This window comes from Acipenser ruthenus, chromosome 24, assembly GCF_902713425.1.
Source record: "Acipenser ruthenus chromosome 24, fAciRut3.2 maternal haplotype, whole genome shotgun sequence".
NCBI lineage: Eukaryota > Metazoa > Chordata > Actinopteri > Acipenseriformes > Acipenseridae > Acipenser > Acipenser ruthenus.
This window is the reverse complement of record NC_081212.1, coordinates 6279242-6304728: the sequence shown is the minus strand read 5'-3', so window position 1 is coordinate 6304728 and position 25487 is coordinate 6279242. Positions and strand designations below refer to the sequence as shown.

The 25487-nt window shown below is 38.2% G+C and overlaps 1 protein-coding gene across 5 annotated transcripts in view; it reads left to right on the top strand.

Annotated features, from left to right (window-relative positions):
• The first annotated feature begins 3927 nt into the window (after positions 1 to 3927).
• Positions 3928 to 25487, top strand: part of LOC117429908 (serine/arginine repetitive matrix protein 3-like) — an 80316-nt gene continuing 58756 nt past the window's right edge. For 4 of the 5 annotated variants that reach the window (XR_009308390.1, XR_009308391.1, XM_058998219.1 and 1 more), the window contains exons 1-2: positions 3928 to 4052; positions 23149 to 23207. The gene's annotated coding sequence lies outside the window, so the exon portion shown is untranslated. The remainder of the gene's footprint in view (positions 4053 to 23148; positions 23208 to 25487) is intronic. The other variant, XM_058998220.1, reaches the window with a different exon arrangement.

Below are 25487 nucleotides of genomic sequence, written 5' to 3'. Positions count from 1 at the left end.
GAGGAAGGCAAAGATTTCCACAGCTTGGGAGCTTTAAAACAAAACACACTTTCTCCTCTCCTTTTCAATTTTACCATTGGGAGGCACAAAAGTCCAGCGTTAGCTGACCTTGAAGTGTGCAGAGGTTTATATGAGGACAGAGTCTCTCTTAGGTACTCTGGTGCTAAGCCATTTAGTGCTTTATATGTAAGTAGTAAGATTTTAAAATAAATTCTAAAATGTATTGGAAGCCAGTGCAGTGAGGCCAACACAGGAGTTATATGAGCCCGTTTTTTCATTATAGTCAGAGAAGCTGCTGCATTTTGAACAAGCTGTAAATGTGATAAGACATGATGTGGAGGTCCAGCCAATATGTGCCTCAAAACTCAAACCAGAATCAAATATAACCCCAAGTTTCTTACATCAGATTTTATATTAGAAGTCATATGGCAAGCCAAATTATCATTTAGAGATATCTCTAATTGCATTTTAAAAGATATCTTGAAATATTTAGAGATATCTGTAAAACATTTCAAGATATCTCAAATTGAATTCCAGATATCTTTAATTGTGCAGTTTTTAAGATATCTAAAATTAATTTAAAGATATCTGTAAATCAATTTGAGATATCAAAAAAATGAAATAAAGATATCTCAAATTGATTTACAGATATCTTTAAATACTATGGAAACCATATGGATTGTGCTAGCATGGCACACCAAACTGTCATTTAGAGATATCTTAAAATGAGGGTTTTAAAGATATCTCTAAATCATTTAAAGATATCTCAAAATAACTTCCTGTTCATTTAAAGATATCTTTAAATCGTTTGAAGATATCTTCAAATAACTCCCCGTTCATTTAAAGATATCTCTAAATCATTTGAAGATATCTTCAAATAACTTCCTGTTCATTTAGAGATATCTCTAAATCATTTAGAGATATCTCTAAATATCTTCCTGTTCATTTGAAGATATCTTTAAATGGACAGGAAGTCCATTGAAAACATAGAGCATTTTCACAGGAAGTCATTTCGAGATATCTTGAAATAACTTCCTGTTCATTTGAAGATATCTTCAAATGATTTAGAGATCTCTCTAAATGAACAGGAAGTTATTTCGAGATATCTCTAAATGATTTAGAGATATCTCTAAATATAGGGAAGTTATTTGAAGATATCTTCAAATGGTTTACAGATATCTTTAAATGAACAGGAAGTTATTTGAAGATATCTTCAAATGATTTACAGATATCTTTAAAACCCTCATTTTAAGATATCTCTAAATGACAGTTTGGCGCACCATGCTAGCCAAATCCACATATTATTTAAAGATATCTCTAAATCATTTGAAGATATCTTCAAATAACATCCTGTTCATTTAGAGATATCTCTAAAACATTTAGAGATATCTCTAAATAACTTCCTGTTAATTTGAAGATATCTTTAAATGGACAGGAAGTCCATTGAAAACATAGAGCATTTTCACAGGAAGTCATTTTGAGATATCTTGAAATGGCTTCCTGTTCATTTGAAGATATCTTCAAATGATTTGCAGATATCTTTAAATGAATAGGACATTATTTAGAGATATCTCTAAATGATTTAAAGATATCTGAAAAGTATTTAAAGATATCTCAAAAACATTTAGAGATATCTTAAAATGATTTAAAGATATCTAAAAATGCATTTTAGATATCTCATTTAAAGCTCCATTTAAAGATATCTTAAAATGATTTAAAGATATCTAAAAATGCATTTTAGATATCTTAAAATGATTTAGAGATATCTCTAAATATTTGAAGATATCTTCAAATATTTAGAGATATCTGGAAATGATTTAGAGATATCTTCAAATATTTAGAGATATCTGGAAATGATTTAGAGATATCTTCAAATATTTAGAGATATCTATAAATGAATTAGAGATATCTCTAAATGATAATTTGGCTTGCCATAGAAGTCAGGTCGCCCAAATCATTTTTAGGGAGTTTGCAAGCTCTAGTTGTTGCTGAGAACCTAACAGCAGGACTTCCGTCTTATCTGAGTTTAATTGCAAAACCTTTTGAGACGTCCAACTTTTGATGTCAACAAGACACTGTAGTAAGACTGAAATAGCAGTGGAGTCACCAGGTGTTACAGAAATATAAAGTTGCATATCGTCGGCATAACAGTGAAAGTTTATACTATGTTTGCGAATGATTTCCCCCAGAGGCAGCATATATAAAGAAAATAATATTGGACAAAGAGTAGAGCCCTGGGGGACCCCACAAGCAATATTGGATAAACCCGATACAGACTCCCCTAAATAAACTAAATACTGTCTGTTAGTTAGATATGACTTAAACCAGTTGAGAACAGTTCAGGTCAGGCCAACCCAGCTTTCAGAAGATCAATCACAATAGCATGATCCACAGTATCAAATGCAGCACTGAGGTCTAAAATAACTAGAATGGATATGGAGTTAGAGTCAGAACTCATCAGCAAGTCATTCACCACTCTGACAAGGGCAGGCTCTGTACTACGAGCAGATCGAAACCCTGACTGAAATCTTTCAAGGACATTGCTATTGTCCAGATATATGTTAAATTGTTTGACTACTACCTTTTAAGAAAGGCAAATGGTGATGGAGTTATTAATCTGTCAATTGTTGAGAAGAGTACTCTGGGGTTATTTTTATTAACATCAATGAGATTTGAGAAGTAGCAATGTCTGGCTATCCTCAAAGCTTCCTTTCTCTTAAAATGACACGTTTGCTCCTAATGGTTCTCTCACAACCAATTGTCTAATCTAAAACCAGTGTCGTGGTACCTGCACTTTTACGAATTGACAGTAGATGGCGGCAAACCGCAATCGTTATTTAGTAATAAAACAGCTTGATCATGACTTGAATTTCCCTGCAACCTCTCCTTATCACCCTCCTGTTTCTTCCAAGTGATGGTGGCTGAGACAGGTGCTTTGATTTAGTCACTAGGGTGCCCCTTTCAAACAAAGGTAAATATTATTTGCTTCTACCCGTTTCAGAGCTATCGGCTCACTTGTGACAACGTGAGTGGTCTGATTACATTGCCTCAGGGTGATCTCCTAACACTGTAGATTCTAACCAGGGAGGAATGCTCAGCCCTTGAAACAAGCCTTAATTGGTAATAACGTTATTTGTCAAGGTCTTCCCCCACATGGAGAAGAATAATGTCACAGATCATCAAAATGGGCATTTTTGCAAGCTTCAGGTAGGAGTTACACATGATGGCTGTGTACAATATTCTTAAATCATAGCACTGCATTAAATACTAAAACCATCAGGTATCTTTATCACTGTGAATGCTGGTTTTGTTTTCTGATACTTTTTGACAGCAGCCATAAGGATAGTGGTGCTATAATTACAATGTAATCCTTGGGTTAATTATCACCAAAAAATAATGAAATGCATTACGAGCATAGTGTACTGTATGTATATTTCATATGGGAATTTGATCCACCCTACACTGACATATCCTCTCGCATAGTAATACATTAAGAAGAGTTATGTAAAAACACATAACAAATATAAGGCCTTTTACTTTCAATATCCTTAGTTGTATATCAGGGATGGAAATCAGACTCCCATTGCATAGCATTCCTGAGTTATGAGTTTAATAAGACACACCTGAGTTTGTTCCCTATACACTGTGGCTAATAAAGCATGTAGTAAAACCTATTAAATGAATCTAATAATAGTAAACCCATATTTAATATTGTGTACTTTTAAACTAAGACACTGTATGTAGGCTCAGTTTAATATAATGTTTGCAACATATTTACCTAGGCATCGTGCTATTCTTTAGGTTGGCGTTTACGTGAATAGGTTTCGTGCCTCCGATGCTACAGATGGCACTGTTTGATATAGGGAGGTCGCTTTTCTTCTCCAATCCCGGTGCTATTGTAATGCGCTGTCCAGCATTTCAGTGCTGAAAAGAGAGACACACTGGAGCAGATTGAGGATCCAACATTGGCTGCGCAGACGAAACTAGACAGTGCGGTTTAACAAAATAGGAGGTCGCCGCGTCAACTAAACAATTTTATCAGCTAGAAGCAGGTAAGTTTTATCGTAACGGCTATGTGTTTTGTAGAGGAATACACGGTGGCGGTTCCAAATATACTGGTTTTGTAGTTACATTAAAACAAGATTAACGTGTTATTGTCTCGCCTTAATGATGGAAGCTAGCTAAATATAGCAAAGGGCTGTTATTTGTCTTGCTCTAAGCAGATTTAGAGATTAAATCAAACTGCGGAGATGCTAGCATTTGTCTTTTAAAATGGTACGATACAGAAATGAACACAACTCTGGCTGCTGTAAAATACATTTGCACCCGCTTCTATTTAATTGATGGGTATAATTTTAGCTGTAGGGATACATGGAAAATGTAGAAAGCAGTTGACAGGTAAGGTACTCGTTAATACGGAATGTAGATCTCTTTTTAAATAATGAAACACACTTTTTTTCAAAGCGTGTTTTTTTTTTTTTTTTTTAGATTTGTAAGGTGCAATAAAAAAAACAGTTAAAAAAACATTTTAAAAATATATAATTATTTATTTTTTTATGAAAAATAACAAGTAAATTCACGGTAACGGGATGTCGATTAGCGTATTATAATGTGACTAGATCAAAACGTAGACGATGTCTGCAGGCAACGGAATTATTTGTCTTTTAAAGACCTACCGGCTCTGTACATTTTTTATTTACATTAAATATTAAGGTGTCGTACTGACTCAACAACAACATCCAATAGCAGCGCTTCAGAAAGTACAGGACACCGTATAGTTGCTTGGTTAGGTTATTCTGAATGCTTTGTACTGTTCAATGAAAAGTCCATAACCCCGGGCAGTATGATGACGTTCACACAGCCTTTTTTAACGTATTGTGTTAATCTGTGAACAAGTGCAGCAGTAATGCAGAATTTAATGGAACTTGCTTGACTTTTACTGACCCTATTGTTTGTTAGAATTCGTGACGACGTAGTTGCAGCATGCACAAACATTCCATACAATGCACACGGTTATGAAACTTCAAAATATGTAATACAATTGTATTTGTTATCTGGCGTCTTTTTTCATTATGCGACATCGCGCAATATAACATTTAACTGTAGTTCAAAGTCTGTAGAAATTTAACTCAATCAGTTCTTAAACATTAAAACTGCAGCGATATGTAAGTATCTTACAGTCTCGTTTTGCTAAATGTATTTTCTTTCATTTTTCCGACCCTTATTGGCAGTCCAGTTGGTTTACATTCCCTTCTTGCACTTCCTCCTCCTTGAACCCTGTTTTTCACTGTGTCATGAACACGTGCTCTGCTTGCAGCAGTAGGTGGTCGTTATGCATGTTTAAAGTGATTTATACCTCATTCTTTTAAAAAAAAGGACTTAAATACTTAAATACATCTTGATAGGTAGGTACTAAACCTTTTAACTTGTGTTTTCTGTAGTACTACACAAGATCTGCAGACAGTATTACCAGGACATACAGTATAGACTGTACCTAAGATCATACTCTGCTCACCTGTTGTCTGTATGTAATAATCCTTATTGTGATCATATGCTTACTCTTACCAGCTGTTTTATGACAATGCAGTTGCTGAAATGCTAACCCTTAGTTTTCCCTTGGAATTATATTTTTGATATTGGCATTGCTAGTCAATTCTAACCCACACCAGCTGGGAATGGACCATGTTCGTATGCATTGATTTGTCATTGATAGTTATCTGTACCATACAAATAGTTTTATGTTTTTAATACGTATATTTCATTTAAAAAAATCAGTATTAACCCATTGAAAATAGAGAGGAGCGGTAAATGTTATACACACTCCTCCTAGAATGATGATACTGCAGTTGGGTTTAGCGGCTATCAACATGTATTGCATCTTGATAACATGGTTTGGGTTACAGGTCTATTCGGATTAGTACCGTATATGGCCTTTGGAGTATTTGACGGAAATCTTTGTCATTGAAAAAAAAAGACTTGTCTGTCTAACTTCATTGCTGAGTTTCTATATAGTACTGCTAAAAATCTTGTTTGGAAGCTGTCAGAATTCCAATTCTTCTTTTGTATCTGCTGAAGGATGACTTCTATTTATTTCTGATGGTTTGGATTTAAAGACTGTAAAACAACGGGATGAGATCTCTAAGATTTAACCTCAGTGCACCGTTTCTTAAATAACATTTTGAAATGGTGTGGTTTGATAATCCGCTCCTCTGAGCCTGTATGGCTTTCATTAAAATTGCATTTTTCATTTCAAGGATCTCAAGTCAACAAAATTGTAATAATACAAAAATAATAATAACGATAGATTCTATCCCAGGTAGGGCCAATGATGGTTTGAATCTAATGAAACATAAAGATGATTTATTCTGTTCTCTGTAAATGTCATATATGTATGAAGCAGGCTTCTTTCTTGGGAGTGCCAATATATATTTGACATAGCACATATAAATCATGTATTGCCTTTCCCCACACGAGGCAGGATGAGACAAAATAATTCAATAATTTACAATTTTGCCATGGTTGCTTTTAAACATCTCTGGAATACTGGTGTGAACGGTTTTATATATATATATATATATATATATATATATATATATATATATATATATATATATATATATATAATTTATGAGTTGGCTATAAATAATAAACTATTGCATAAAAATGTATCCAAGTTGGATGATCATGCAAGAACTCTCAAAGCAATCTCTTTGAGACGCACCTCAGCTTTTTCAATGAATGGAGAGAGATGGACAGTTCCAGCTCTATCCACTGAAAAGGGACATTAAAACCACAACACCGTGTTCCTCAAAAATGTAAAATGTCAGCTTTTACACTGAACATCAAACTAGTACAAGCACTCGATTACTGGAGATCTAAAGACAAGGGCGTCCATGCCCAACAGATCTGCTTTCCTCAGAGTATTGGGGGGTAGCCTGTCGCTTGAAGGATTAGTTTGTATTAAGATGTCGGAGGTGTATCATGTCACGTTTAGAGACAGGGAGGTCAGCAAGTTTTAGAACTAAAGCAAGCAACTGCAGTGAGAAAGCGAAAAAGATTGTGCCTGAATTATTTTCCAAATGCATTGAGCATAAAATGGATTGCGCATGTATAAACTCCTGTGGCTGCAGATGTAGCAGAAGCATATCTGTTTAGTTACAGTAGCACATGTCTGCAACGAGGAAGACACTACTTCAGATGTAGCACAGAGAGAAGAACAAGAGGGCATAAATGGAAGCTGAGTACAAGTAAGTTTGCATGGAACAGCCTGCCAGGTGAAGTAGCATGATCTAAAACAGTGGGAACATTTATAAAAAGATATGATTCTGTCCTTTTAAATGAGTTCCCCCTCAGTACAGAAGAATGGTATGCTAACAAGGGATGAGCCTTGATGGGCTGAACGACCTTTTCTCATTCCCAAACTTTTCTTATGTTCTAAACTTGTGTGCCTTCAGCTGAGAGTAGGTAATGTAAACCAGCAAGGTCTGGTTCTTGATGAATTAGAATGTGCAGCAGGGTAGACTATGGACGGATGTAGTGAGCGATTACCAAGGACCATATTGAACAAGATCCTTGGACACTGCATTTGTCATACTGTTTCAGGATTTTCATGTAAGGTAGATCTCAATAATGAGGTTAAGATCACATCAATGGGCAGTAAAACCTTCCAATGAAGGTAATTGCAGATTTTGAAGAAGGCAGAGTTGGGGTTAATATGTTTGAGTGCTTTGTAGGTTTTAGATCTTCTAAATGGGATAGTTATCAGTGATCCGCTGTTTAACAAGCAGAGAATACTTGCAATAGACTTTTCATCAGGCTTCGCAGACCTTGATTAGCATTAATCTTGGACTACCTGGTGTTAACAGGTAAGGTCGCAAAGATTAGTGTTAATCACCTAAGGTCTGTCAAACCAGAGCATTGTGTATTTTAATGTATGAAGTGTACGTTGTGAAAACCACTAAAATAAAGCCTGACTATATCAGTAAGTTGCTATTTAGAGTTCATACTAATAAGGAGAGTGTTCTATAAGTAGTTAAATCCTCTGCCCCCCACAGGTTTTAAGTGAACGGTAACGATAGGAGGCGGGGTAATCAATAATCTAATGAGATCACCATTTAGATAATTAAAATAGGGTCCATGGTGAAAGAAATGGTGAAGCCTGCTGGGTCACTGGCCTCTCATGAATCACCGATGGATGCCAGAGTTTGAATCTGACTAGGGTCACAATTGCAATTAGTTTGGTGCTCTCTGCTTAAGCCAGAGTAGAATTAGTCTCATGCTGCCAGTGAACATAGCAGACTGTAACCTAAAACAGGCTGGTTAACTAAAACTACTGTAACAGATCTGACTAAATGGTAGCAAAGAAACTGAAAAAAGGCTTTGATTTAAATGTTGTTAGTTTTAATTTTGACTGGACTCACTGCTAGAATTATTTTCATTATCAACTTTGAAAATCAAGAGAGAGATACAGTACTTCAGAGCTCACTGAACCAAGTGGTCCTGGTGTAGATCTCTGTACTGTTGTACTGTAGCAAGCAATTGCTGTTTTGAAATACATAACATGTGCTTTCAGAAAATGTCATTTAAAGTGCGTTGTGCTGCAGGAATTACAATGAAAACGCACTGTAGGATTAGAAAGAAATCTGTGTAAATTCCAGGCTGGCTTTTGTATAAACCAGATAATTTCACAGTCAAACTAACAAGCTCCATTCTCTTAAAAAAATGTATAAATATTTCATCCACACCTTTATTTTGGAGGTTATCTGGGCGAATGGTGTTCTTCGTGATTTATCAACATGAAAGTAGCAATGGCCTTTAGATTAGCCGTGTGCTATGAAAAAGCTTAATGACTAATATTTCCATGCATAAATGATTTATTTAGAGGAAAATCTTAAGCGCTTAGATCGTGGATACTTCTTTTTATTCTTTAACCTTACAAAGACATTGCTTGCAGATGAGCTAGCATCTGGCTTCCCAGTCTATAGGTCATGCACACCCCACAGCAGATGCATGCAATTAAACTCTATGCTGACTAACTCATTTACAGAGTAGAGGGAACTTTCTTTTAATTCTATTACATATTCTGGGCTTATTGTGGTGAAAAATGTCCTTAATAAAGATATTGTTTCCATTGGAACCAATAAGTAGCAACTATACTTTAAAATACGCTCTCAGATTCAGAAATAAATGACATATTGCACATTGAAAATTCTATGTAAACAGTCAAAAAGACATTCCTTAGCTTCATAATTCTATATAAAAATGGAGCCTGCAAGCTCCATTGATTTTTATAATCTGATAGTATACAGTGCCTTGCGAAAGTATTCGGCCCCCTTGAACTTTGCGACCTTTTGCCACATTTCAGGCTTCAAACATAAAGATATGAAACTGTAATTTTTTGTGAAGAATCAACAACAAGTGGGACACAATCATGAAGTGGAACGAAATTTATTGGATATTTCAAACTTTTTTAACAAATAAAAAACTGAGAAATTGGGCGTGCAAAATTATTCAGCCCCCTTAAGTTAATACTTTGTAGCGCCACCTTTTGCTGCGATTACAGCTGTAAGTCGCTTGGGGTATGTCTCTATCAGTTTTGCACATCGAGAGACTGAAATTTTTGCCCATTCCTCCTTGCAAAACAGCTCGAGCTCAGTGAGGTTGGATGGAGAGCATTTGTGAACAGCAGTTTTCAGTTCTTTCCACAGATTCTCGATTGGATTCAGGTCTGGACTTTGACTTGGCCATTCTAACACCTGGATATGTTTATTTGTGAACCATTCCATTGTAGATTTTGCTTTATGTTTTGGATCATTGTCTTGTTGGAAGACAAATCTCCGTCCCAGTCTCAGGTCTTTTGCAGACTCCATCAGGTTTTCTTCCAGAATGGTTCTGTATTTGGCTCCATCCATCTTCCCATCAATTTTAACCATCTTCCCTGTCCCTGCTGAAGAAAAGCAGGCCCAAACCATGATGCTGCCACCACCATGTTTGACAGTGGGGATGGTGTGTTCAGGGTGATGAGCTGTGTTGCTTTTACGCCAAACATAACGTTTTGCATTGTTGCCAAAAAGTTCGATTTTGGTTTCATCTGACCAGAGCACCTTCTTCCACATGTTTGGTGTGTCTCCCAGGTGGCTTGTGGCAAACTGTAAACGACACTTTTTATGGATATCTTTAAGAAATGGCTTTCTTCTTGCCACTCTTCCATAAAGGCCAGATTTGTGCAGTATACGACTGATTGTTGTCCTATGGACAGAGTCTCCCACCTCAGCTGTAGATCTCTGCAGTTCATCCAGAGTGATCATGGGCCTCTTGGCTGCATCTCTGATCAGTCTTCTCCTTGTATGAGCTGAAAGTTTAGAGGGACGGCGAGGTCTTGGTAGATTTGCAGTGGTCTGATACTCCTTCCATTTCAATATTATCGCTTGCACAGTGCTCCTTGGGATGTTTAAAGCTTGGGAAATCTTTTTGTATCCAAATCCGGCTTTAAACTTCTCCACAACAGTATCTCGGACCTGCCTGGAGTGTTCCTTGTTCTTCATGATGCTCTCTGCGCTTTAAACGGACCTCTGAGACTATCACAGTGCAGGTGCATTTATACGGAGACTTGATTACACACAGGTGGATTCTATTTATCATCATTAGTCATTTAGGTCAACATTGGATCATTCAGAGATCCTCACTGAACTTCTGGAGAGAGTTTGCTGCACTGAAAGTAAAGGGGCTGAATAATTTTGCACGCCCAATTTTTCAGTTTTTTATTTGTTAAAAAAGTTTGAAATATCCAATAAATTTCGTTCCACTTCATGATTGTGTCCCACTTGTTGTTGATTCTTCACAAAAAATTACAGTTTCATATCTTTATGTTTGAAGCCTGAAATGTGGCAAAAGGTCGCAAAGTTCAAGGGGGCCGAATACTTTCGCAAGGCACTGTAGTTTAAAGCATATTTCCACAAGAATGCAAATTCCCATTTGGAATCAAGAATCTCTTTACAGAGAAACTGGTTGTCTACAAGGAGAGAGTTGAACCAGGCATCTGGATAGCAGTGGCTTGGATCATTTTTAGCTTTTAGATGACTGTCAGAAACCCTTTCAGCAGTAATGCGGTAGGAGGCAGAACTCGTTGAAGAATTCAAACACTTTACAGACTGGACACTTCAGATCCGTGCCGTCCTGCCCATAATGACAGTGTTTTGGCAAGTGTTTCTAAATTACTTACAAAAATTAGAAAAAAAAAACAAAAAACTATGTGGAAATGCATTCCTTTGATCTTCTATAATGCGACTTCTTTGTCATAAGGAACTTTAGCTTTAGCATTCTACAAAGGAATAGAAAAAACAATCTTGTCTATAGTGGTAGCTCCAGTGCAGCCCCGCTCCATGCTGTAGCTGGGGAATGGATGATGTCTAGATCATTCTTTGGCACGGTTGTAGCAGTATCTCCCAGCTGCAGTGTCCGACAGTCAAGATTTATACTAAAATATGACTTCATGGCATCTGTTTATTGCATCCTTTCACAACCCTGTGTACACTCTACTTAATCAGCAGGCAGATATAATCCAGAAGTCCTTGAAAAAGACTTCCTGTCTAATCTTATTACTGGGGTTCTTTTTAGAAGTTTAGGATGACTGATGGTTGTTTACAGTCTGCAAAGTGCATTTACCTGTAGAATAAAATGTCCTTTTTATTTAGAAACTTAGAAAAACAAACCACACGGTTATTTTTTAAGTCTAAACAGATCTTAATAGACCCTACATTTTATAAACCTCATTAAACTATATATTTTTATTGTAGTATGCATGCTGTAATGTTAATAAGTGGGTTAATATAATTGAAATATCTGTTTACAGCAGATCATTAAAATATACCACTAGATCTTAAATGACATTCAGAATTATAGTGCAGTAACTGCAATCACTCTCATGTTAGCTGTACTTTTGATCAGGGCAGTGCCAGTTTGCTTATCCCTAACTGGTTTGGTAACGGACCCTTTGAGCTCCTTCTGCATTGCACTCTGAATAATGGATCAGCAGAGCGTCTGATTCCACAGCGTACAAAACCGGATCAGCAGCACCTTGGCCGGTTTGTGTTTCACACGGGTAGGGGAGGTGTGATGCTTTCAGAGAGGGCTCGGTGTCTCATCATTGCATTTTAATGAGAGGCTTTCACAAAATGAAATGTTGCCAACTAGGCATGGAACTGGCACACTTTTTGTAGATGTGACCAAACTGATGTTGCATATTTTAGGAGCTTCCAATACCAGATCAAACCGTCAGTCGAATGGCTAGTATTTGCCCTTTTGATAAACAATATGTCCAATGATAAAGGATTTATATCTTAACTGAATACATTATGTCCCTGATGTGCACCTCCTCCTCCCCAGCCTCCACCTGCTTTTTGGCTTCGTCTAACGGGGAGGGCAGCTATCCTACCTTCCTGCCCATGACTTCCCTACGGTCAATCTCTCTGTTAATCTGCAAGCTAATTTATGGGCAGGTGTGCCTCGAAAAACCAGGCCAAAGAATGTAGTGTAAAATATGCATACTGTAGTAGAGTTATCTAGTCTATGTTTTAATAAATAATCCATTGCATGAGTTTCCTGACTGAACCAGTGTATACTTCAAGCACATGTGTGGCTACACGCATGTATGAACAGAGAACGTTTATTCTCTCCAAGTAGAATTTCAAGAACATCCTTGTATTATACTCTCTGAATGCTTTTTCTAAAACATTCAAAGGTCTTTCGTTTCCCGTCTATGTTGGCTCTGAGTTAGGGATCACAAATATAATAAGAGCCAATGTGAAGTCCTTGAATTGTGTGTGTATATGTATGTACTTCTGTCTGACCTTCAGGTTATTTTACCACTGATAGCAGACTTTGAATGTAAAACATATGCTCACAAAGGGAGTTTCAAATTACACTATGGCCAACCCACCCCATATAATATATTAATGATATATAATATCCCTAAGACAAATAGCACCGTGAAGTCATTCTAATACCTGTGTATTACTCTGAAAAAACCTAGCAGACCACATTACACCAGAATTGAATTCCTTGGTGCCTGTTACTACATCTGTTTCTAGTTTAGCATTCATTTTGTGCATAATGTCAGTTGGTGAATCAATCAGGCATGCTCGTCCTACCACTTGCAGCAGTAGTAGGTTATCTGTTATAAACCATGACACACTGTATTTTACTGACTTTTTACAGGAATTTGATATTTTCAACAAAATGTTATCAATATGGATGCACTGGTCTAGTTTAATAAACTAATTACAGTGATCAAAAGCGCTGGGCGCTCTCTTGATGTCTCTTTTGTTAATTCGTCCAACAGATTGCTGAACTGCCTGCTGGGGTGTCAGCAGGGCCGCCATCCTCATCACTGCTGCTCAATCTCTGATCAGTGCCCAGCCAGTCTGATATTAAAAACCAGATCGTTATTTTTCTTTTCTCATGAGAAACTTGTTTGATTTCCAGGCATTTTTAGTAAACAGGCTTAAAAGATGATTTTTATTCAGTAAATATGCATGTTTTTTGCGGTTCTTCACATTTTTTAGCAGCTTCTATCTGAGGACTACAGTAATTACGCGAACATTTGATTAAATTCTTGCCAATAAGTGACAGGCTTGGATTAAGCAGTTGTTAGTCGCACAAGTATAGAATACAACTGTTTAATTTCCTAATTGGTATTTTCACAAGCACTTGCCTGTACCAATAGTCTCCAGTGGGTACGTCTGTCATTAACTATTGATTAGTGCAGGTATTTACATCATCAAAGGAGTTTGTTTGGCAGATTTCCTATAAAACAGTCTATACTACATATTGTGATTAATGTTGACTTACTTGCATTGCCTGCAAAGTTCAGCAAAGCCTTGCAGTACATAACACAGGGAATTGATTATGCCAAACCACCTAACAACAACCAAAACTACAGCAACCAAACAAATGCTTGTTGCATTATTTACCCCCAACTGCGTTTTCAATCGATTTATTTTTAATTCTATGTTTTTAGTTAATTGTGCATGTTTTCTTGCATGCGTATGTGAAGTGATATAGAATATCTTGTATTATTATTTCCATAGGATTTTCTCCATCTACACCATGAAACAAGTGTGTAAAACTCAATCTCATCTGGTACCAATATCAGCCTGGGGCTACTGCTGGTACCGTCTGCAGTCTACAATCCAATCTACAGCAGAGCAGACATTGCACAACCATCAAAGATCACCTGTACTTACCACAGTTTGGAAGATTTGCTTTTTATGAATTAATTCACCAACCTCCTAATATTTGCCTGACAGTATAATATATATTTCTCTGCAGATTGATTTAAAAACCCGCTTCTTGCGTCCTTCACATTGGACGCCCATTAGTTTCCTTTCCCCACCAGTGCTAGATGAAGAGTTGAGTACTGCCAGCCTGCAATCCTAACTCCATCTGCCTGACATAGTCCCAATTGGAACTGATCCCAGTCTGCTGTCGATGAAACTGAACAAGTCTGATTTCAAATCCTTTCAGTCTGTCCCAGTGGCAGCTGGTAATGTGCTATACCCGAGGTGGCTCAAGGTTTTACTGTATCCCATAAAAGAGGTTTTAGCTGTAGGCACACAAACTGTCTTCATCTTTTGAAGCCTTCGTACCGCTCTGTGTCCTAAACAGGCGTTCAGCTGGATACAGCTAAGCTACATCAGCAGGAGGTTATAACTCTAACTGGTGGAAAGAAAACAAAAATGCAAACGGAAGATAATAAATATATTATTTTTATATAAATATATCATATTTTGAATGTGAATCACAAAGTGTTTGAACATCAGTAGGCAGGGTGGTGCTGATGCAATAAAGCAAGCTTTCAATTGACTTCCACTTGACCGCTTTTGACAACTGTGGAGTTGAATTGCAATTTCATGTCTTCTTATTGCTCCTCCAAACAGCCTGCAAGTGTGGCTTTTGACAGCTCTTGCTTTAGCGACTTGCTATAACTGCTGTCATTCCTAAGGAGATCCTCGTCTCAGGCTGTGGAGAAGTCAATTACCCTAATAAACCATGCATATGACAGTATATCAAGGGGGTTGTTTCAGGCAAGCCAGGTGACGTCTTCAGTGTAATTTACCTGTTGGTTTGGGCGCTCGTAGTGTAACCTATTCCTTTGTTTGGTTAACTGGAGGAGGAGAATAGACGTTTCCCTTTGAGCTGAGTTCAGCTTTTCGAGATATCAGTGCAGAACACATTGAATTGAATCAGCCGTGAACAACACAGGTGATGTTTTCAGATGACTGCTTCCAATGGGTTACTCCGGTGTGTGATAACAATGACAGTAACAGACTCAATGACCCTGTATCTCCACCAGACCTCTGATGTTAAGGCATTCACACGCCAGCACACAGCACCTGCTTATCAGAAATGACTGGGTTCTGCAGGTTAACCCTCCACGACCCAAATGTTTGTTGTTACTGATAATACACAACCAAGGTGAGTCACAGTCCAACACATGCTAGATACATTGGGGTCTATTTAGTAAACAAAGCAGGCACACAATAGGAAGGTTGTTTTAATATAACATTTCGTAAGTCTGAAATATGTAGTTTAATGATTTCTATTGATGCTTGTGGAAGGGTGTGGGTATTCACTGACACAGGAGACAGAAGGTTGTAATTGAAACGCCTCTCTGGTGCCCAGTTTTATTATTATTTTCTTTTGTTTCTTTTATTATCCACCAGATGGCGCTGGTTCTGCTATCCCCCAATATCAACAATGGTAAAGGGGTTGCACTTGTTTTATGCTTAATAATAATAATAAAAACAAACGGCTAAAGAAAAAAGGGAAAATAAAACACAGTAATAAAACTACAAGGTCGGACCATCACCCAAGGCCCGCCTCTTAACCACTCAGAGACAGGGAAAGACAACACACCCTCACCCAACCTCTCTGTGTCACTGCCATGATTGACAGGCGGCTCTTACGAGGCTCTTGACCTCCCCCCTGCAGGATGGTGCATGCGGCAGATAGCCAGCACAGATCTCCCCTGTTACAATGCTAGATAATGGAAACAACTAGGTTTACATATTCTAGGACAGCTTTATTAGCTGTTTAGATCAGTAAAATAGAGTAAGAAACCCTGCTACTGTGTCTTGTTTCAAGGTCACATTGATAACTGAATATGAGCAAGGCAATTGAGTTTAGTGCGAATAAAAGGTGAGGGACAATGGCATCGACTACAGAATTATCTGCCATGTATTTATATGTCACAGTTCAATGTGTAGCCATACTGACACAAAAGTATTAATTCTAGAACTGTTTTTTGCTTTCGACAGATGTTAATAATTGGCTGGCTTCAAACTTTCAGTTGTTGGAGCGCATTGTGCTGTATCAATACAAGCCAGACCTATGGATTTGGGTGACGTTAGACCATGACAACGCTGCCAGATTCATTGAAATCGGGCTGTTGATTAACGGGAAAGGTTGCATGAAGGAGGGATCGGACAGTACTTCTTCTCCCAACGGTATCTATTAAAGGAATAAGAAAAAATCTGAACTGACCCACCAACCGATCATATAGCCTGATTGTTAGGCAGTTAGAGCTATTGTACTCTGCTGAGACTGCATGTGTGCTCTCCACTGAATGGAAATAGATCATTAAAGCGTAGCAACGGTTTAGAATGTCATACCTTGTCTGATGGCTCCTTGCAATTCTTATAAAGCAAACACTGCATAGGCAATGTCATATTCACATTATTATTAATGTTGAATCATTGAAGTACACAGAGCTATCTAAATAATTCCAACAAATCTTACCTAAAAAGTATTGCCATCATTTCTTAGATCTCACATTTTCCTATATGAAAGATGCAAGACATGGTACAGCTGAATTAAAATTTTCAGCAAGATCCCGGATTGTAGTTGGCTTCTAATGTTATGCCTGTGGGAGCCGTAGCTAACCTTGAAGTCAGCAAGTGATATCCCCTCTGGGAACCACAGGCACCACAATGCCTTTTATCTACTTCATGTGACAAGCAGGTGCTCCAAACAACAGAACTCTGCCAGCTTTGTAATAGGGTGCTCTGCTCTGGAAATGCATTAAACCGGTGAGGATAATTGTACAAACTCACTCTTTTTCTGCCTTGGAACCCATGAATAGATTGTAACCAGCCAGTGTTTTTTTATTAATGTTTGTAAATCTTTGTATTCTATCACAAGAATCCTTATAGATTGTCTATTTTAATTATATAAAAATGGTAGATCTTGACTCTGTCCTAAAGCTTGTGAAGCAGGTGTTTTACCAACTCCAGTTGGGAATCATTATACAAATATAATATATGCATTTTTATTATTAATGAACAAGAAACTGTAGAGTCTCCATGAAAGCCTTCATATGCAACTGGAAACATGCATATGTTGGTAATACAACCTCTCCAAATACGGCACTAGGATAATCGATTTATCGCTAAGTATCTAAAACGCCAGATTGTCTGTACTGTGTACACAAACTCAGATTTTGTTTGCACTGGGCGTCGGATTGGTTAGGATTATTCACTGACACTGTTTTGAATTATATTAATGCCTGCCGTCTTGCAGGCAGTCTTATTCACCATAAGCAAGATGAGAAAGCACAGTGAATTTTCTTTTGAGAGGCAGAGGAAGCAGTTTTATTTCCATAGCTTTTCAGTCTCGTGCCTTGACTTGCTGAGCTTTCTGTCATTCATTTCCTAAACCAACGCTGTTTAAGAATTAATTTCATTCTCTGGCTCAGTTCAATCCCCTGAAGTAATGGGTTTCATGGGACACCAGTTCAAAGCGCTTCATCATGCCTTAATCATTCATTTGAATTCTTTGTAGTTAGCTTCATGAGCTTCACAGACTCCGTGTGAAATTTTAAATGAAGAAAAGAACCGACGGAATATCAAATCCCACCATGAATAGCTATGTCAGCTGCAAATGGGTTGGAAAATCGAAACTTTTAAAAATGATTTGTCTTCCCATTTTCACAGTAAGCTTGAGTGAAGAGATGCTTAAAGTGAATGGGCACGGGTCCCCGATGGCTCACCTGGTAGAAGCACAGCAGTGTGGTGTGCAGGGGAGTCATACAGCGCATGGTCGTGTCCTGGCTGTGTGAAGTTACTGGTCTTCACTGGGGATTCACATTGACCAGTGGGTTAGGGAGGCAAAACCATCAGGGTCTGGTTCTTAACATTGTGCTCCAGCTACAGGTATACCATGGTAAAAGCACAGCAATGTGCATTAAACATGATATAGCACAGGAAAACATGGTGTCACGATTCTGCTGTAGCCTGCTTTCGCTGAAAGTAAGCGCAAAAAGAAAAGACTTGGTTTTAAAAAGTCACCAGGATGTCATGACTGAACCAGCAAATGATGTACAAAGGCTTCTAAACAAATAGAAGTATACCTGTTAAGGTACCTATGATATTTTATACCTGTACAAAGACACGTATCACAGACAAGAATCACCACAAGCATAGATCTGGATTCAGAAGACCAAAAAAATCTTTTACCCTTCACATATATTCCAGTCTCCTTGATTGAAATGACCCAGCCATCGTAAGACATGCAGAAACCCTGGGAGAATTTGTATCGACTCACAGGAGAAATGAATAAACTGCCTGAATAGATGCAAGCGGCGCAGAATAACCAACATGATAAGAATAGCAAAAATGCTCTCAATAGGAGAGTCTATGGAAATACATGCATCTCAAATTGCTGCTAAGAAAGTGAGATTTTTTTTCCACACCATTCAATGTGTATTGATCTGCGTAATAACAAAGAGAGAAGGTCACACACAGTAAGAATTGATATGCTGTGGAGGAGGTTTTTGGGAACAGTAAGCCAGTTTTGTAATATTATAAAGTGCATGTTTACAGAAATTGTGTTTTCATACAAACAGCTTTTTTTTAAACACTGCAGTACATACAGGGTTTTGTGTCACAGAGTTATCTTGGTTAATGAATAACAGATGTCATTGCATTTCTGTCATTGGATATCAATGATAACCGACCACACCTTTAAAACTGCCTTCTTTAGTTTAGCTTTCGCTTCATGCAATCTTAATAAAATGCTGTTAAACAGCGTGATTGCATGCATTCTCCTTGTGATTTGCCTCGCCTCATGGGAGATTCCATTTCCAGTCTGCATGCTTTAGCACCTTGAAAAACTGAGACAATCATGGTGTGACTTTGATGATGAGTTATATTATACGATAAACAGGTGAATAAATCTTAATTATAGTGAAATCTCTTTAAGAATCTGCTTACTAACATTATTGTAAAATAGAACCCAATATATTTTCAGCACAAGAAAAAAAGGAACATGTACGATGTTTACTGAATTTTTCGATGAGCACAAACTGCCAGCAAAAAATATTGTTCTGGTGTTTATCAGTTCAGAGGAAGTGGGAGGGTTGGGATTGCCATGCTCAGAATCACACTTTTAAGAATAATGCCCCCAAGCAGTAGAAGAAGGGAGGGGTAAGAGCAAGGAATGGGTTTTAATTTGGGGAATGGATAATACACAATTCAAAGCAGTGCCCTTTACACTTCTTTTAAAGCTGTCTGTCGCTTGTACGAAAAAACCACCCTGGCCTCATTTACACACCGCTGCAGGGTTGCAGTTCTATGCGTTAGAAAGAGGTGTTGTGATCATCTCTCTGATTTCCCAGGGATTTCATGTACTTTGAGATTACCAGTATCTTAAACATCACATCACAGCAGAGGTCAGGCTCTACTGATTATGCCTCACAGCAACAGGGATAGTGGCGCACCTAGTTTTCTGTAGCCTGAAAATGGCCTGCGATTTCTATAGCCAATCACCTTCTGTCAAGTTTTACTGTATTTCTGCTGGCTAACACGATATAAGTCTAACCCATTTTGAGGCTAGCCTCAACCGCTAATTAGACTTAATCTTGACGTGTCTGTTACTGTGTATTGGTCATGTGTGGATACTCTCTGTTGAAATCCATATGCACAGCAGTACTCTAGTTGTTGGATATATTTTCAGTGAGGTTGTTGATTTTTTACTTCATGTGCCGTTTTCCTTGCCGGCACTTTTTGTGATGGAAAGGGGGATTGTTAAGACTGTAAAAATCCATGCTGGTGTGATGCTGTTATCAACCATCTTGCTGGAGAGAATGAGAGACAGGCAGAGTTTTTCTAAATTACATCACTCAGGATTCATCACTATCAACTGAGTCCACAATTGTTTTTTTTATTATATTTGAGCTGCTTGCCTTGTGTGCTGGCTGTAGTATAGTACTATATTAAATGTCTTGCTGAATTACAAAGTGCCTTTTTATACAACAGTTCAATTGTGTATAATTAAAAAGTACTTCTGATAAACAGTATTGAAATACACCTGGATGCCCCCATTATGTATGTCATGGATACCATTTGAAAAACAAATTAATCTTTAATGAATCTGTAAGGCATCAAGATTTTGTCTAAAGATTGATTTCTTTGTTTGAATTTAACCTACATAGTTATTGTATGTATATTAATTTAACAATGTATTATGAACACCAATTCCATATTTCTGTTAAATATTAAATCGAGAGACACCTGGTGCAACCTTATGGACGATGGACAGTGAATGGCAGAGCGCACTTGTAGTGCAATGGCCTCAAGCCCTGTAAAAAAAATGCTAAGGAGCTCCGGCAAGGTTAATCTGAGCTAAGCGAAACATGCCCCTTTAAAAGAAATAGAAAAATCAACTCATTTCTGTGCTGTCAAAGTGGCGTTCGTCAAAGGCAGCTGGCACTTGCTTGTCAGTTATGCAATTTGCATGCATTTCAATTCACAGCCCCACTCGAGGGAATGTCTCCTCTCCCAGCCTGTCCCCTGGCTCCCTTCAATCATCTCAGCAGGGGTGCAGTCAGTGCGTGATCTCTTTGCAGAAGAGGGTTTAATGTGCTCTGCACTGGCCTGCGAATCTGTAAACAGGGTGGCAGATAGAGAGCTTTGAAAGGTGCTGTCCTGGTAGCTGGCTTTCATCTGCCTGTTACACTGCTTTCAAAACTGTAAAGGGGGTACCTGATCATTGCTGGAAATATTATGGGTCTGCTCAATTGATCTTAACCATGGCAGATTTGAATAGAGCCACTGTTTATATCAATAAAATAACATGAATGTATGTAGTTAGGAAAAACAACATCTGTATGCGAGTCTCAAGGATATTTTTGTCTGTAAAACTACATAAACACCATAGATGAGATTAGCTTTAAACACTTTCTATGTGCTTTTTTGTGTACTTTACAAGGAAGTCTTTTTTTCAGTGCATGTTGTGATGGTGGCTTTTGAGATTCCTGCACAAATGTGTCCCACAGAGGCACTGCATTCATTTTACATCACGGATATTACTCCACTCCAGTGCCTTATGCTTGTGCTATATGGACCTTGACTTCTCTGGGATTAACTGTCTTCCACACATTAAACTTTCTTCTCCGTTAATTGCACCCTACTCAATTCCCCAGTGTTAAAGAACACTATTGAAACTTTTGATCCGATTTTTCACACTGCGCTCAGCGAGATTTGATGCAATTCAGGTTCATTAGCTTGTCAGGGAGTGTTTACCATTTGTATCCATCAGAGAGTTACAGTACGAAGGCTCTGCCCGCAGGGTACTAACTGATATACCCCAGAGTGACACAAGCTGCAGCACACAGATAATGAAATCCGTGGTGGGCTTGAAAGCCTCCCAATCCCTTTTCTTTATCTCCCAAGTCTATTTATTATTATTATTATTTATTTATTTATTTATTAGCAGACGCCCTTATCCAGGGCGACTTACAATTTTTACAAGATATCATATTATACATTATTTCACATTATACAGAGATCACCGGTATGGCTTCTGATTTCATAGAGTAATCCATTGCTCCATGCTGTTTAATTGAAGGATTACAATAAAGCTGCTTAATGGAAATGCCATAACTGGCCGGAGCAAATCTCTGTTCTCATTTCCAATTATCTATAGCTAGGGAGGAGATACGATGTATTATAAAATGTTGTTTTTTGAGGCTGTATTGTAAATACAATATACTACAGATAATTGTATATGTGATACGCCAATGGATAATACAGGGTACAACAACCGCTGTTCATAAATACTGAAGAATGTTTGCTTGAATTGCAATAAAATGCCAAGCATATCTATAGAAAATCATGTTGATGTCAAAATACTTTGCCAGGTTCATGCATTGGGCCCCAGAACGGCTCTGGTGGAAATGGAAGACAAGGGGACAAGGCTTACTACTGTATGCCTGGGACTTAAGCCAAGCACTTCACAGAATGAATACCAGTTTTTGAAGAACCCTTAGCAGTTTAAATGGGATTTTACATGAGCGGAGTGAAATCAAGTGTAAGAGGAACAATGGACAGATGGTGTTCCTTTCCTGTCAGCCATAACTCAAATGAATTACCCTTCAGGAAGAAGCCAAGACGTCATTAGGGGAACCGCATTCAACTGACAAATAAATGCACGAGCAGTACAGACATTGTCTTCCTCATTAAACTGGGCCATGCACGGCTAAGACAGTTGCTTACAACTGCACAGCTTTTCAAAACAAGGGGACACAAATACAAGTTTCTCTAGTGCCAGCTCTGCAGGTCAAGATCCATTTCATTGTCTCAGCCTCACTCTGTTTGGCCATAGGGGTGAGGTTGACCTACAGCACAGGAAGTGATACGGTACCAGGAAGCAGCGGTGTGTGTATGGCATGGTTCTTGAAAAACTAACCAGTTCAAAAAAAGAACAGAAATAGCATGGTAATGGACTTTATTTACAAAGTTATAGCTCATGAGTTATTTAAAGATGCTGCTTTGAGAGTAGATACCTAAATGCTGTCATTTGAATGGAGGAAGCTTGGTTCAATTATTTAATGATTTTCCAAGTTCCGGGGGCGTTTGCTCATTAGTTAGTATTTTTAATAAGCAAGCAAAAGGGTGCTAAATTGGTGCTAGGAAATCATAATGAAATCAATGCCTTGCATTGCAGAGATTGTAATTTGCCAGCTCATCACTCTCAATCCCTAGTCCTCAATACAGATGATCGTAGCAATAATGAAATATCTTTGTCTTGGCTCGTTATGTTATGTATATGATTGGGTTAATGGTTTAATGTGGTGCTTTACATTTTTTTCAGGGGTGAAAACAGAAGGCTGCTTGTGGCTAAAGGTCAAACAGCAATCTATCTACAAATAGGTAAGTCATATTATTTTTAATTAAGTGTTGAACCATCTGAGACAGGGTGCTCATATGGGGGTCTATTTTAATGATCTAAATACCGCCGCTCTTAAACTCTGTATTAATCCAGCTGATCTTTTACTCCAGGGTTGACTTATTGGCAAACTTATACATAGAAATATAGCAAAATCAGGTCAGATTTATGATTTCCATTACACGAGAGTAGATGTTAAAACTTCATGCTGATTTGAACTCGGCTCTCGCCAAGATAAGCACCAACTAAGACGTAGCTTTACAGTAAACTAATGTGATCCATATGCGTCTCCATCCATTTACGTTTCCTTCCATATGATGATGTAGATATCCTTCTGTCTGGTGTTAATGGCTGAAGTGTAATGCTGGCTCCAGGGATCAGCTTATTTTGCCTCCCTGGCGCATCAGCACACACAACGGCTGCGATGCTGGCTCCGGGGATCAACCAAAGTGCGGCCTCCCCAGCGCATCAGCATGACAACCGTCTGGATTGAGCTAAGTAGGGTACATCTCTGGGGTTTTCAAGTGGGCACCTTCCATCCTCAGTGTTTTGTCGACTAGCCCACGACACCTCAAGAGGGCTCGACGGTGATTCTGGCGTCCCAGCATCACCCCCCTCCGTCCCCCACTCAACTCAGCCCAGCTTACTTACCTGTCCCCAGCCAGAATCTTTCCGTCTCAACCACAGCCAGTTGCTGCTCCTCTCTGCTGCTTCAGATAAGTTCTTCACTGTGCGACGCAACTCTTGGCCACTGAATCCGACGTCTCTGAGAAACCGGGTTGTAGAGTGTGCCACAAATCCTCGACAACCCACTTCCACTGGATAAACCCGAACTCTCCATCCTCGCTGTTCCGCTTCAGTGGCTAGTTGAGCATACCGCAGTTTCTTCCTCTCATACGCCTCATCTACAGCGTCCTCCCATGGCACTGTTAACTCTACCAGGTGAACAAGGCGTGCTGATCCAGACCACAAGACAATATCTGGTCGAAGGTTAGTGGTGGCAATCTCAGGTGGAAAAATAAGCCGTTGACCAACATCTGCCAGCATATTCCAGTCTCTAGCAGCTTCCAGATCTGCCACTGTTTCTATCATTAAAATAAACCCCAATATTAGCCCTCGTGATAATTAATCTAAAGCCATAATGTTCTAATAATTAATTTTCAGTGCCTGTTATTGCAATCCAAACCAATTCCAGTTTAAAATAAAATCTATGATACAGTATTTCACGTTTGCAGCACATTCATTTACATTTCTTATGCAAATGAGATTCCAGTCATTGTATTCTGTAATATATAAAAGGTGCATCTCCCTGTTGCAAGTCAGTTTCAGTCACGATGGTCCTGCCACATCCAACGCAGCTTTAAATATGATTCATTGTTTTGTTATTGCAAGGTTCATTTAGTAATACATAACAATATTGTGTTTTACATTCAGTTTTCAATGTGGCGTGAGTTTTAAAGATTTTTGATGCTATTCCAAGTTGCCTGTTGTTGGAGTCTAACAGCATCATGGTGTAACATTTACAAGCCTCTGGGAAAGGAGACAGGAGTGAGGAATGGTAAAAACAGTACAATGAAATTACTTTTGAAGCTACTTCCTCTTAATCATGAATTATAAAGTACAACTCAGAAGGTCAAGTACTGTAGACAACATGTTTCAGCTAGAATACATTCTACCTAGTCTGGCTTGAAAGAGAGAACGTTAAACACAGATTTGCAGATGCTGTGTGATATGCAAAAGAGTAACAATCTATCATTTAATCTAGATAAGGAAATCAGAGACAAGGATGATGTGGTGTGTTGGAAGAATCCCCAGGATTTATGTAGTGAAGTGTGTGGGTGTCAATGAATAACCACAGCAACGTGGAGCTGGTGAAGTCAGGAGCATTCCATTGATTGGTTACCTGTTAATTGGATGAAGTTTGTATTTTTTATCAAACTAAAAAAAAAGGTTGCTACAGATGCTGTCATTTTACATACAGATATTATAAACCCACATTTTCTCAAAACGCCATATAATATGGTAGCAATTAAAATTGTATTCTACTGTAATGGTACTGCCAGTCCTTCCCAGAGCTGAATTAAATCAAAGGTTATGATGCTGCTGCTACAGCTATAGTTTGTGGTACCATCATGGGATCTTTTACAAAGACAAAACATAGATTAAAGTTTATTGCTCCATTATTCATTTTTGAAGGTTTATCTGTGTTGCAGTTCTGCGCGCTATTAGAAATGCAGAACCAGCTCTGGCAGTTGTTAGGATTT